The 12,454-nt window shown below is 41.7% G+C and overlaps 1 long non-coding RNA gene across 1 annotated transcript in view; it reads right to left on the reverse strand.

The window, feature by feature from the left end:
- The window catches only part of LOC135103520 (uncharacterized), a 70,861-nt gene extending 58,844 nt beyond the window's left edge, over positions 1 to 12,017 (reverse strand). The window contains exon 1 of the long non-coding RNA XR_010270088.1: positions 11,951 to 12,017. This is a non-coding gene — a long non-coding RNA (uncharacterized LOC135103520). The remainder of the gene's footprint in view (positions 1 to 11,950) is intronic.
- Positions 12,018 to 12,454: the final 437 nt, after the last annotated feature.

Below are 12,454 nucleotides of genomic sequence, written 5' to 3' on the forward strand. Positions count from 1 at the left end.
GACCCAACTTGTCCATCTCTTTATTGCTGTTACCCCCTGAAGCCAAGGGAGGGAGGGAGGGAAGGAGATGCCATGGCAGAGAAGAGGAGGCAAAGGGACGGGAATGACTGGAGAGAGAATGTGGATCTAGCAGAGCGAGCGAGTAATATGTACTCAGTAAAACTCTAAGGTAATGGACGTGCACACCACCCCATCATCACATACAATTACATATTACAGAGAACTTTACACCAACCATAAATTTCCTCGCATTACCGTCACAATCAGTATGTCTGCCACTGAGAGTAGGTGATGCGTTAAGCCAGACAGATTACCTCTGCCTCGTATCTTAGTCTTATTGGACATTCAGATTCTTTAAAAGCGACAACCCAGGTTACTGCTGAGCGAGTTTATAGTGTTGAACGGCACGACTGCATTGGAGAGCTTGTTCGACCTCACAAAGGCGCCGCTAGTGAAGAAATATTTGTTAGCATCTAACTGTATCTGTCGAAATCAGAGTTTGGCGTTCATTTATTCCGCAGGTTCGTGCAACTGAGTGAAAATGGCTTAGTTACCTCACAGAAAGAGAGAGGGAGCGAGAGAGAGAGAGAGAGAGAGAGAGAGAGAGAGAGAGAGAGAGAGAGAGAGAGAGAGAGAGAGAGAGAGAGAGAGAGAGAGAGAGAGAGAATCTACATAAGGGTGTGGCCCCGTTCTGCGTCATTAACCTTTTGAGAAGTCTTAATTACCTGCTTTATAAGTCATAATAACCAGTATGGATTTTTTCCCTTTTTGGATCCAGCTCCCACCAACAGGAGGCGATAAAAATATACCACGCAAATACATTCACCATTTCACTTGTAATTACCGCATACTGTTAATTACCAAGTCACGATTTTTTAGCGTTGATTCTTATTTAGTACTATCTACTCTACTGTTGGTGTGCATTTTCACCCACTCAATTTGGTTAGGTCATAAGCTGCCTTTTTTTTCCTGGTCTACTCACGAACAGGCCAGGGAATACACAGACAGAACGAGAAAGAAAGAAAGAGAGAGAGAGAGAACCGAGAGGTCAGGTCAAGCAAGGAAACAGTACAGGTCACGTACAAGCAAGACTAGATCAAACACGACCAGTTCGCGTCTTGGTGCTTAGATGCAAGTCAGGTCAGCGGGTTACTGGTCAGGTCAAGTCAGATCGTGCTGAGATTCGAAGCGTTGATTGGCTGAACATTTCGCATAGAGGACGCGTGTGTCAGCCATGATTATGTTAGGTACATGGGGTCAAGTGGTGGGAAGAAGAAGAAGAAGAAGAAGAAGAAGAAGAAGAAGAAGAAGAAGAAGAAGAAGAAGAAGAAGAAGAAGAAGAAGAAGAAGAAGAAGAAGAAGAAGAAGAAGAAGAAGAAGAAGAAGAAGAAGAAGAAGAAGAAGAAGAAGAAGAAGAAGAAGAAGAAGAAGAAGAAGAAGAAGAAGAAGAAGAAGAAGAAGAAGAAGAAGAAGAAGAAGAAGAAGAAGAAGAAGAAGAAGAAGAAGAAGAAGAAGAAGAAGAAGAAGAAGAAGAAGAAGAAGAAGAAGAAGAAGAAGAAGAAGAAGAAGAAGAAGAAGAAGAAGAAGAAGAAGAAGAAGAAGAAGAAGAAGAAGAAGAAGAAGAAGAAGAAGAAGAAGAAGAAGAAGAAGAAGAAGAAGAAGAAGAAGAAGAAGAAGAAGAAGAAGAAGAAGAAGAAGAAGAAGAAGAAGAAGAAGAAGAAGAAGAAGAAGAAGAAGAAGAAGAAGAAGAAGAAGAAGAAGAAGAAGAAGAAGAAGAAGAAGAAGAAGAAGAAGAAGAAGAAGAAGAAGAAGAAGAAGAAGAAGAAGAAGAAGAAGAAGAAGAAGAAGAAGAAGAAGAAGAAGAAGAAGAAGAAGAAGAAGAAGAAGAAGAAGAAGAAGAAGAAGAAGAAGAAGAAGAAGAAGAAGAAGAAGAAGAAGAAGAAGAAGAAGAAGAAGAAGAAGAAGAAGAAGAAGAAGAAGAAGAAGAAGAAGAAGAAGAAGAAGAAGAAGAAGAAGAAGAAGAAGAAGAAGAAGAAGAAGAAGAAGAAGAAGAAGAAGAAGAAGAAGAAGAAGAAGAAGAAGAAGAAGAAGAAGAAGAAGAAGAAGAAGAAGAAGAAGAAGAAGAAGAAGAAGAAGAAGAAGAAGAAGAAGAAGAAGAAGAAGAAGAAGAAGAAGAAGAAGAAGAAGAAGAAGAAGAAGAAGAAGAAGAAGAAGAAGAAGAAGAAGAAGAAGAAGAAGAAGAAGAAGAAGAAGAAGAAGAAGAAGAAGAAGAAGAAGAAGAAGAAGAAGAAGAAGAAGAAGAAGAAGAAGAAGAAGAAGAAGAAGAAGAAGAAGAAGAAGAAGAAGAAGAAGAAGAAGAAGAAGAAGAAGAAGAAGAAGAAGAAGAAGAAGAAGAAGAAGAAGAAGAAGAAGAAGAAGAAGAAGAAGAAGAAGAAGAAGAAGAAGAAGAAGAAGAAGAAGAAGAAGAAGAAGAAGAAGAAGAAGAAGAAGAAGAAGAAGAAGAAGAAGAAGAAGAAGAAGAAGAAGAAGAAGAAGAAGAAGAAGAAGAAGAAGAAGAAGAAGAAGAAGAAGAAGAAGAAGAAGAAGAAGAAGAAGAAGAAGAAGAAGAAGAAGAAGAAGAAGAAGAAGAAGAAGAAGAAGAAGAAGAAGAAGAAGAAGAAGAAGAAGAAGAAGAAGAAGAAGAAGAAGAAGAAGAAGAAGAAGAAGAAGAAGAAGAAGAAGAAGAAGAAGAAGAAGAAGAAGAAGAAGAAGAAGAAGAAGAAGAAGAAGAAGAAGAAGAAGAAGAAGAAGAAGAAGAAGAAGAAGAAGAAGAAGAAGAAGAAGAAGAAGAAGAAGAAGAAGAAGAAGAAGAAGAAGAAGAAGAAGAAGAAGAAGAAGAAGAAGAAGAAGAAGAAGAAGAAGAAGAAGAAGAAGAAGAAGAAGAAGAAGAAGAAGAAGAAGAAGAAGAAGAAGAAGAAGAAGAAGAAGAAGAAGAAGAAGAAGATGGAAGGCGTGGCCAGGGTGTACATTAGGGTCTAACGCACCAGGCTGGCAGAAGAGAGTGTAGGAGAGTGTTGCGAGCCAGAGGAGGAAAATAAGCAGCGTATCTTTTCTCTCCTTCTATTTATACTGTCTATTTTCTTACACACTTGCTTATCTATCTTTACTGCAACCTACCTCATGTAATCGGGTTCTCTCTCTCTCTCTCCCCATTTGCTTCCCATCGACTTATTACCTGTCTTATACAATGACCCTTTAATGTCTCCCTCCTCCACCTTTCCAGCTTTTCATAACTTTATATATATATTTTTAAGCAAGATACTGGTATTTTCAGATTTTATTTAGTCGTCTTGTCTTCACTTACGTTCATTAATTCTTCTCTATTTCTGACTTGTTTATTCTTTCGCCTTTGCCAGATATTATGATTTTCTTCAGTAAGATAGAGAGTTTTCATTTTCTACACGTGAAAGGAAGGAAACCCAAAGACTGGAAGAAGGTTCGCAATAAAGGGCAGGAATAAGGAAAGAATGAAGTGTGAACATGGAGAGAGAGAGAGAGAGAGAGAGAGAGAGAGAGAGAGAGAGAGAGAGAGAGAGAGAGAGAGAGAGAGAGAGAGAGAGAGAGAGAGAGAGAGAGAGAGAGAGAGAGAGAGAGAGAGTTACATCTTCAATTTCAATAAAATGGAAAAGGTAGAAGAAGAACATAAGTAAGAGCAGCGGTTTAGGAATAGAGAAGATAATACAAAAGAAAACTATGAAAAGCTGAAAAAAAAGAAAAATGCAGGAAGGTCTGATAAAATGACCACGAAGGGATACTTTGTAATGTAACTGAAAAACCAGGACTTATGTGCGACTCTCATTATCACCACCATCACCATCATCGTCGCCTTAATCCTGAATTTCATCTAATGAGCCGAGAATATGCAACGATAAAACCAAAGAATTCCAAACTGAGAACCCGCTGAACAAAGAAAGTAAACTATGAAGAAAAAAAAAGATAAACGAACACATTAAACACCCAGACAAATAAACAATATAAATGAATTAATACCTACATATAAATAAATAAAGCTCTAACGCTTCTGGACCCTCAACATTCCCTCGCAGCACGGATTTCACACCTGCGCCATACCTGTAATTTCCAATCGGACCCGCTCGTCTCAAACTCTTTTCCCCCTATTTTTATTTTCCGTTTTTCTTTTTGTCTTTTGAGTTACTTGTCTCTCCAGCTCCTCCCTCTTAATCAAGTGGGGCACAGAGCCAGGTAAAGGTGGATTAAAGGTCGAGGAGGAGGAGGAGGAGGAGGAGGAGGAGGAGGAGGAGGGGGAGGAGGAGGGAGTGTGAAGGAACAAGGGCGAAGATGGGACGGAATGAGAGAGAGAGAGAGAGAGAGAGAGAGAGAGAGAGAGAGAGAGAGAGAGAGAGAGAGAGAGAGAGAGAGAGAGAGAGAGAGAGAGAGAGAGAGAGAGAGAGAGAGAGAGAGAGAGAGAGAGAGAGAGAGAGAGAAATGAGGATGATGTAATAGTGATGTAGTAATAAAGAAAGAAAACGGGTAAGTAGGAAAGAAAGAAAATAAAAAGCGAAAACGAAGGAAAGAAAGGAGGACAAGGACGAAATTGCGAAGTGGGAAAGAGGAGAGTAATGGGAGAGACAGAGAATAGGGAAGGGAAAAAGGAATGGAGGAAATGATGGTTATAGTATCATGAAAGCCGTGGGGATGCAAAAAAAAAAAAAAAAAAGTAACAGGGTTGGGAGAGGTAAGGAATGAGGGAAGTGGGAGAGACATTAACAGGTTGTGAGAGAAAAGGGAGAGGAAAAGCAAGATACAACAAGAAGACGAGAATGCGGAAAGTTGAGAGACAAGTCGCAGGAAAAGTAAGGGAACAGAGATGAGAGAGAGAGAGAGAGAGAGAGAGAGAGAGAGAGAGAGAGAGAGAGAGAGAGAGAGAGAGAGAGAGAGAGAGAGAGAGAGAGAGAGAGAGAGAGAGAGAGAGAGAGAGAGAGAGAGAGAGAGAGAGAGAGAGAGAGAGAGAGAGAGAGAGAGAGAGAGAGAGAGAGAGAGAGAGAGAGAGAGAGAGAGAGAGAGAGAGAGAGAGAGAGAGAGAGAGAGAGAGAGAGAGAGAGAGAGAGAGAGAGAGAGAGAGAGAGAGAGAGAGGTAAAAGGTGAAAGGTAGGGAAGAAAGAGGCGAGGGGAGGGGAGAGGAGGAAGGGATGAAGAGAGGGAGGGGGAATAAAAACACATGACTTTACAGCAGTGATACGGATCGCTGCCAGGTAGGAAGTGCACGCCACAGTAATTATTATCACAGGTAACTCCCCGTAGCACAGCTCAGTACTGCTGCTGCTGCTGCTTAAGGACACCACGAGGCAGCAGTTTCTTTTCGAGATTTTTAACTTTTATTTTTATCATCATCATTATTACTATCAAGATCAAAATAATCATCTTCACTAGTTTTGTTCCCATGAATCCTGCCACTTACATTAGAAAAAAAAACAAAATAAATTAAAGGAGGATAGAATGTCTTAATAAACTTGTGAATTATAACAAAACAAATCAAGAAAAAATGTAATGAACTAACTGTTGCATTCATTTTTTTCTATTTTGCTCATTAATCAATTTCAAGATAAAGAGCAAATCAGGCTAGAGAGAGAGAGAGAGAGAGAGAGAGAGAGAGAGAGAGAGAGAGAGAGAGAGAGAGAGAGAGAGAGAGAGAGAGAGAGAGAGAGAGAGAGAAACTTTTAAACACACACACACAGACACACACACACACACACACACACACACACACACACACACACACACACACACACACACCATCAATAACACAACATTTACAGTGTGGCACCACCATCATGAACACGTGACCTTTAAATGCCGTGTCTATGACCACTGTCGGCCTGACCTTCGACCCCTTGGAGGAGGAGGAGGAGGAGGAGGAGGAGGAGGAGGACATAGGTCAGGAGATAACAGCAGCCCCGTGGGTCTATAACAAGGGTATCTGCTGTGCTAACAAGAAAAATACTTAAGGCGTCGTGTGCGCGTTGGAGGGACGGGGGCAACAGTGGAGGGACTCATCTCCGGTTTCTTCCTTAAGCACACAAGGAGCCGACCGAAAAAGTTAAAAGTCACTCCAGCACTGGGAGGATGTGGGAGGAGAGAATGGGAGAGGAGAGAAGAAAGGAGAGGAGAGGAAATAAGGGAAAGAAGAAAGAAGAGATATTAGGAGAGAAGGTGAGAGAGGAGACGAAAGGTAAGAAAAAGAGGAGGAAGAGGAAGAAAAAGAAAAAGGAGAGCAGAGAAGCTAAACTAAAAGGTATAGGGAAAAGGACGAAAAGGAGAGAAGAGGAGAGGGCAGGATGGGACGGGAGTGGCCACAGCAAAGTAAAGCAAAAGGAGGAAGAGGAGAAAATGAGGAACAAGAGGAGGAGGACTAGGAGGGAGGGCATGTAAGAGATGAAGGGGCGGGGTAGTCGTGTACGTGCTCCAGTTAATAATACATAAGTCAGGATCAAGCAGGAGAAGGAGAGGAGGGAGAGGAGGGAGAACGGAGAGGAGAGTAAGGTGAGACGTGTACAAGATTATTTTTTCCTCTAAAACTCGTACATCACTTAGCTGCGATGTATGTAATTTGATTCATTACGATTAGACCATCGCTATCATTGCCACCAATTATTCCAAACGCTACCATCTAGGGTACTGTTATGTGTTCAGTGGGCGTTTTTCTGCAGTGGGGAGGCGACCTTTGCAAGTGGTGACGAGCGGAAAGGTCTCTGGTAAGGTGATATATAATGGTGACGGGGTTTGTTTTTGTAACCTTCATGGCTTTGTCTTGTTAATTTAAGTGATTTAATTATGAGATCTAAAAATCGTATACCGCAAGTTTAAGTTTCTCTAGGTGAATTTCCAGCGCCAGCGTTTCACTCTCAAGATTTCTCTAAAAATAACATCTCACGTGATAAATTAGTACAGGCTGTGTTAGGAAAATTTATCATTAAGAAAATATACTGGGTGACGTTCTCGTGGGGAAGTCTTTGTGGTTGAACTTACAAGGGTGAAATTACAAAGAAACATGATGAAATTGCTGTTATCGCTATATGAAAAAAAAATCACATTGGGTATAATTTCAGATGAGCGGTCTTCCTTTGGCTTATTACGGCTGGCCCAGTACACAAACCGCAGCTTGCAGGTCAGGCCACACGCGGGGATGACGTCTTGAGTTTCTGAGGCTGCTGTGGTTTTGTCAGGATTTTGGTTTTGTGGTCAAATGATCTCGTAATGGAATGATTTAGCAAGGTGAGGCCGTCGTTTTATATCAATTTATCCAATGCAGTGTGTGTGTGTGTGTGTGTGTGTGTGTGTGTGTGTGTGTGTGTATTTTCTCCTTGCATTATCAAATTCATATCATCATCATTACTACTGCCATTACTGATGTCTGTCAGCGGGGAAGATAGTCGTTCTTCGTGGACACACCTGTTGTTCCTCTTAAAACGACTTGTCTCTTTGCATGGCCTGCAGCAGTAATTGTGTAACTCTACAAGGAAAAATATGTACAGCCATGACAGGAACAGCTACGAATGTCAAGTGACTCAAGTGACTGTGTGAAGGTCTACAAATTATCTTTAATAACAATGAAGAAATGTTTTATTAGAATAACTGAATTTTACGATGCCGTCAATAAGACACAGGACATGATAACATGAACAAGTTATTGATCGCGAGAGTAAATACCAGAAGTTCAAAGTAAAGTCAGGAAACATCTTTTTATGTAATACAACAATATCCATTTATGATATCGGTCTAAACCATCAATACACGCTGTATTGCTGAATGTCCGCCTCTTACCTGGAATCATAAGGATATACCAGGTGCTTATCTTTAGGCAGTGATATACGAAGATAAACTCACTCTTATGGTTACCATTTACATTTCATGAGTGTCTTTAAACACTATTAATGATGACCTCTCCACCCCGCCCACTACCGCCACCACCACTACCGTCACCACCACCACCACCAGCACCCCTGCACCCCTGCAGTGACGAGGTGGCTGATCAAGTTTGAGAAATAATATCATGATTTGTGTAATCAGGAGCATATAACTTTTTCAAACGCATTTCTAGCAAGATAAATTAAACATTAGAGAAGCGGGAAAAAACACAGACATGTTTGACAAATTAAATCCGCTATCTACTATAAAAAAAAAACAAGAAAAGATAACGAAACCCCGTATACTCTTACTTATTCGTCACCACTGCACCACATATTTTTCAGACTTTTCGTTTTGCCATGTCTTATCTCCCATCTATTCAATGGAGCACATGCCGCCACTTTATCTCTTCTCTTCTATCTTATCTCTCATCGCCAGTTGGATAATCTCACCATCTCTTTCCCTAATAATTTTCTTTTCAACTTACTTACTAATTATAACCTTTAGGAATTTGATATATATTTACGTGTGTGTGTGTGTGTGTGTGTGTGTGTGTGTGTGTGTGTGTGTGTGTGTGTGTGTGTGTGTGTGTGTGTGTGTGTGTGTGTGTGTGTGTGTGTGTGTGTGTGTGTGTGTGTGTGTGTGTGTGTGTGTGTGTGTGTGTGTGTGTGTGTGTGTGTGTGTGTGTGTGTGTGTGTGTGTGTGTGTGTGTGTGTGTGTGTGCGTGCGTGCGTGCGTGCGCGCGCGCCCCTGTGTAATTTCTTCTATTTTCTTTACAACAATTGTTCGTAAAGCTGAAGACAAGAGGTGTACATACTGAGATTCATCGAGTTTAAGGCATTATAGTCTACGTGCTTGGGAGTTTCATGTCCATTATCTTGTTCCCTGCTTGCGCCCCCCTGACGTGCCCAGTGACCGCCAGTCTGGTAGTGAAAAGCGTCGCCGCCTCACCTTCACATTCCCGACGCTAACATTCCGAGGTTTAATGAGGGCTGCCGCGACCACCTTCCCCGCCACCCTCGGGCCACGCCGGTAATGAGCACCACTGCAGGGTTCACGCGGCACACCTCCGCCAAATAGGAGAGGAGGAGCCACACTGGTATACTTGGGAAGTGACAAACATGTATACAAAATCTATGCATGCTAAGTGCTACGTACAGGACATAAATCTTCTTCATCATCAGCTTATTAGCTCATCTCTATACGGGGTCACTGTTTTTGATGAAACGCCTCCGATTTCCTCTGTCACCTGCCACGTACAGGATATAAATAGTGTAATTTAAACACACATCTCATTACTTTCGATTAAAATGTCAGTAAGGATTTATCAATATTCCTTTTCACCAGTAATATTTCTACAAGCTTTAGTGTGTGTGTGTGTGTGTGTGTGTGTGCGGGCGCTTCACCACGATATTAAGGATCACGTGCTGGACTCAGAATCACCAACTTTACCTGCCCAGTGAGAGCTCAAATGGTCCAATTTAGGAGTTGTGCCGAGACCTACCACACACACCATCCTCTTGCTCAAGGACATTTACTGTTTGCTCATCAGTTAAAAAGCCTTGTGGTCTGAGCGCAGAGCGAACCTCAACCCGTCAAATGACAGGTGGTACGATCCCACTGAACTACCGCAGTGTGTGTGTGTGTGTGTGTGTGTGTGTGTCATTAGTATGTTAGCTTGAGCCTACCTGTTATCATGTTCACTTAACGGCCTTGTGTATGTACGTAAATAGAATAATCGTTCCTCTCTACTTGCGTGCACAAGGTCGTGTATGCATGTGGATGTAATGGAGGGAGAGAGAGAGAGAGAGAGAGAGAGAGAGAGAGAGAGAGAGAGAGAGAGAGAGAGAGAGAGAGAGAGAGAGAGAGAGAGAGAGAGAGAGAGAGAGAGAGAGAGAGAGAGAGAGAGAGAGATCCAGCGGTTGCATGCACCTATGTTTTCCTGCACATTTCTATGTGTGTGAATTGAGTGCTTCGCTATGCATTTTTTGTGCGTATCGGACCTGTGTGCATGCAGAGCATATTGTGGTAGGTGTCAGGGACGAGATATTTCGTGTGAGTATAGCTGCCGGAGACAGTTCAATATCGTGTGACAGAGGAGGATACATGACTACTTCTCTCACACACAAGACAACGACCGTCACTACATGTCCACAGATGACACAGTTGCTCTGACCACTCAAGACGCGGTCATCTTGGTCTCATCCAGACACAGGGTTCCGTGTCTACAAATTACAGTCACCATTTGTCCATACGACTTGCGCATAACAACGTTGTTCTCTGTCCACACAAGATACTGTCAGTCATTGTTCAAATATGACTCGGTCACCCTGTGTTCAAAAATGACACTCTACGTCCACACGGCACATCGTCACCTCGTGTCCACACAAAAAAAGTCGCTTGTATCACACCACTGCCTGACTCTAGACATGTAACATCGTTGTTCTGTGTCCACACAGGACACCGTCGGCCGGTCTTCGTAAGAAGTACGCCCACAGCAGGATATGCACTACACAACATTTCTCGTGTAAAACCAGGAACGTAAAAACATTGTCAGAGATTTACATAGTGAGTGTCGCCACTGACCTTAGAACACAAAGGTAATAAGGAAGAAAGGAGAAACGAGGAAATAAGTTATTTCAAAGTTAATTTGTTAAAGTTATGTTGACCTTAAAACACAAAGGTGGTGACAAGAAAAAGTGGAAATAATGGGTTTCAAGGTCACTTGTGTTCGAATCATTATCGAAACTTTTCTACGATGTGGACCAGTGAGGTGTTTTGTTACCAAGCCGATGCAGCAATGTTTGCGATAATTAATTGATAATCTACTAATGGGAAGATAGAAGTATTATTAGTGAAGGATACTAGATAATTGGGTATGTGACGAAGGTGTAAAGTCACAGAGAGAGAGAGAGAGAGAGAGAGAGAGAGAGAGAGAGAGAGAGAGAGAGAGAGAGAGAGAGAGAGAGAGAGAGAGAGAGAGAGAGAGAGAGAGAGAGAGAGAGAGAGAGAGAGAGAGAGAGAGAGAGAGAGATTAATATAACAAGCCACGCCATCCATGCACCCTCAAGTCAAACTGCTATTGCTACTACTAATGATGAAGACGACGACAATAATAATGAGGAGATATGCATTCACACTGCAGATGAGAAGCGTCGTCTGAGCAAGGAAAGCTGCGTAGAGTTGTTATCACATGCATGAACTAAAAGAAACCATAACACATTTCTGTAAGGCTGTCATGAGTGATGGCATGCTCAAAGCGTACTATCGTAGCGCAGGAGACACAGGTTCTGTTGCTGCCAAAAGAGATTGGGAAAGGGACAGCTGACTAACCATGAACCGTATTCTGAGATACTTCTGCACCTCACCTCCATTACTTTCAAAGGCTGAAGTTAGAGTAACACGGATTTTTAAGGGTGTTTTTACTGTTCTAATGACAGATTAACATGATTTCTGCGTTATTAACAGGGTAAACTCTTGAGAACCCGGCTAATCATCTCTGTGGCCTTGGAAAATAGTCGTGGTGAAAGAACAAAGCGTTTCTGAATACGAGCCCAGTTGATCCGACAGGGTGATAAAGACGAGGATTTCTAGCTACAACCGGCAATGTTCCACAAATGATTTAGAACCAGTTTATTTACCACGCGGATGGAAGGCCTAACAAATATGCAGATTTCTACAAAATAGAATAATTAATCATCTAGAAGTATTAAGGAGCGAGCAAAATTCTGTCACTAATAGATACGAAGAAAGACAGGAAAGAATGACTAGCGGTGAGCGGAGTAAGATATTACTTCAATGGAACGTCGTTTTGAGATGATGAAAAAGCAGAAAGAATAAATGAGTACGGTGTGAAAGTAACCACACCATGAAAGAAGAAATCCAAGAATATATCCAAATAAAGAAAGACGAGAGGAGAACTTGAGAAGGAAATCCTACCCTGACCAGTACGGCGGCACCATTACCACACACTTACAAGACTTATCCACAGAATTGCCAGTCATTTTAACCCTGGAAAAAACAGTGGCAGTACGTAAATACTCACAATGATGTTATCCATGTCCTCCTGTACAGCTATGATAGCCTGCATGTGCCGCCGCTGTTGACACCTGGCGGGGAATACAACATTGAAGCACCATATTCTCACTCGCTTTTAAACAGTGTTGTGTATATAAGAATATTTTTTTTCCTATTCCTGAAAAATGACAAAAAAAAAAAACATACTTAACTAAATAATAAAACAAAAGTATTTTTCTCTGTAGTATTTATCTGTATGAGTGAGAAGAGTCCATTTTGTTCTAATTTTGCATAAAAAACATGTACTTGTTAGACGGTTGCATCGGTAAACCTCGAGTGGTATCTCTCATTTCATGTTTATCTTCCTTCCATCTCTTCCCTCTCACCGCTCTATCGCATCAGAACCAGTCTTCAACATTTCTCCAAACCATACAACCACACATCCATCAGCAGTGGCCAGCTGGTCACACCACAGCCCGCCTGACCTGCAGACATAATGATAACTCAAGAGGCAATCTATTCTGACAAGCTC

Source organism: Scylla paramamosain, chromosome 9, assembly GCF_035594125.1.
Source record: "Scylla paramamosain isolate STU-SP2022 chromosome 9, ASM3559412v1, whole genome shotgun sequence".
Taxonomy (NCBI): Eukaryota; Metazoa; Arthropoda; class Malacostraca; order Decapoda; family Portunidae; genus Scylla; species Scylla paramamosain.